Consider the following 2500-nt stretch of genomic DNA (forward strand, 5'->3'; position numbering starts at 1 on the left):
TACCTAGTTGTATTATACGGTAAGGGAGCTATGCTCGTGGTGACCCGTCTTTGTATCTCTCAGCATCAAGTATTTTTTTCTTAAAATCTTGAATAGTGTTTTGCACACACTGTTTCTTTGTCTAATTTGTTCCAAATATCTACCATTCTGTGTATGTGTGCGTGCGTGTGTCTTATCTCAGTTGCCGTCAGGCGATTTTATTCGGAGAAAGGGCGACTCCGCTCCTGATCTAGATGAGGTCCTTTGGTATTCACCAGAATAAAACAATTGGGGGACGTCTCTCTCTCTCTCTCTCTCTCTCTCTCTCTCTCTCTCTCTCTCTCTCTCTCTCTCTCTCTCTCTCTCTCTCTCTCTCTCTCTCTCTCTCTCTTCTGTCTCTCTCTCCTTCTATCCATCTCTCCATCTCTTGCTCTCTCTTTCTACCTCTCTCCATCTCTCTCTCTCTCTCTATCGCTCTCTTTTTCTCTCTGAATGGAAATTGGGATTGATGTGTCGTTCCATCATCTTGTTCAACTCATTCCAGTCCATCTCAATTCGCCTCCTTCTGTCGCATCAACATACAAATTGTCTTCCATCACACTTGCACTCCTCCTCCTCCTTTATCCTCCTTTTCCTCCTCCTCCTCCTCCTCTCACTCCTTTTTCTTTTCTTATTCCTTCTTCGGCCCGTCCTCCTCCACCTCCTATTCCTCCTCCTCCTCCTCCTACTCCACCTTTCCTACATCTCCTTCCCCTTCTTCCTGCTTACCCTTAACCTCCTCTTTTTTTCTTCTTTCCATTCTTCTTCGATTCCCTTCTCCTCCTCATCTCCTTTCTCCTCCCTCTTCTCCTCATCTTCCCTCTCCTCTACCTCCTCATTCCTTTCTTCTTCCATTTTCTCCTTCTCCATCTGATTTTTCTTCTTCCTCTTCTCTTCCCTTTCCTATTCACGTTCCTCTTCCTCCACCTCTTCCTTCCTTACTTCCTCTTCCCCTTCCATCTCTTCTCCTTCCTCTCCCTCATTCTCCTTCTTTCTCTCCTCTTCTTCCTTCTCTTCTTTATGTTCCCCCCAACTGTAACTCCTCCTCCCTTACTTCCTCTTCCTCCTCCAACTCCCTTCTCCCCTCCCCTTTTTTCCTCCTCCTCCTCCTCCTCTTCTCACTATCCCCGCAACCACTTCTTCACAACTGAACAAGTCGAGACATATTTGTCTTCTTTCTTTATCCCACTCTCCATCTATCCCTCTCTCCTCCTCCTCCTCCTCCTCCTCCTCCTCCTTCTCCTGCCTCTTCAACTCTCACTCCATCTCCATCTCAACCAGTCTTCTCGTTCCTTTACTTTTCTTCTTTAATTGTATCTCTCCTTCTTGATCCTTGCTCTGACTCTCCCATTCTCTCTCTCTCTCTCTCTCTCTCTCTCTCTCTCTCTCTCTCTCTCTCTCTCTGTTTCTCTCTCCCCTCCCTCCCTTCCTCTCTCTCTCTCTCTCTCTCTCTCTCTCTCTCTCTCTCTCTCTCTCTCTCTGTCCTTCTCTGTCTCTCATCTTTCTCATCTCTCTCTCTCTGTGTTTTTCTCTCTCTTTCTCTATCTATCTATCTCTCTCTGTCCTTCTGTCTCTCATCTTTCTCATCTCATCTCTCTCTCTCTCTCTCTCTCTCTCTCTCTCTCTCTCTCTCTCTCTCTCTCTCTCTCTCTCTCTCTCTCTCTCTCTCTCTTTGCTTCTATATTTCCTCTCTAACTTCCCTCTCTCCTCTCTTCTTGTCTCTCTCCCTCTCTTTCCTCCTTCTTGTGCTTCATTGCTTCTTTCCCTCCTTCATATTTCCCTCATCCTCTTCCTTCTCCTTCCTCCTCCTTCCTCCTTCTTCTTCCTCCTCCTCCTCCTTCTTCTTCCTCCTCCTCCCTTCTCTCCACCTCCCTCTCCTTTTACTTTCCTCCCCCTCCTCCTCATCTTTCCCTACCTCTTCGTATCACTCCATATTTCCTCCTCCTCCTCCTCCTTTTCCCTCCCCCCTCCCCTCTTCCGGCATGCAGCCTTCTCTATCGGAGCCATTATGTGTGAGAATGAATTGCCGCTTCCTCTCTCTTTCTCTCTCTTTCCCTCTCTTTTCTCTCTTACGACCTTACACGTAAATTATAATCTCAAGATAACTTGCCTTCCCCCCCCCTCTCTCTCTCTCTCTCTCTCTCTCTCTCTCTCTCTCTCTCTCTTCTCCCCCCCTCCCTCTCCTCTCCATCCCTCGCTCCCTCCCTCACTCCGTTTCCCTCTCCTTCCCTCTCTCTATCTTTTTCGCTCTCTCTCTCTATCTTTCTCTCTCTCTCTCTCTCTCTCTCTCTCTCTCTCTCTCTCTCTCTCTCTCTCTCTCTCTCTCTCTCTCTCTTTCATCCACTTATCGTCCCGTTTCCCCTCGGTTAACCTCCCCCAATCCACTTCCCCCCTCTTGCGTCTCCTCGTCCACGTCACCCTTCTTTACCTTCGGAAACCCAACTTCCTTCACTTCCCCTCACTTCCCCTCACTTCCCCTCTT

At 48.0% G+C, this 2500-nt stretch overlaps 1 protein-coding gene across 2 annotated transcripts in view; it reads right to left on the reverse strand.

The window, feature by feature from the left end:
- LOC143032814 (FAD-dependent oxidoreductase domain-containing protein 2-like) overlaps positions 1-2500 on the reverse strand; it is a 158034-nt gene that overhangs the window by 103090 nt on the left and 52444 nt on the right. The window lies entirely within an intron of this gene.

This window comes from Oratosquilla oratoria, chromosome 14 (assembly GCF_046742065.1).
Source record: "Oratosquilla oratoria isolate Oo_2021 chromosome 14, ASM4674206v1, whole genome shotgun sequence".
Taxonomy (NCBI): Eukaryota; Metazoa; Arthropoda; class Malacostraca; order Stomatopoda; family Squillidae; genus Oratosquilla; species Oratosquilla oratoria.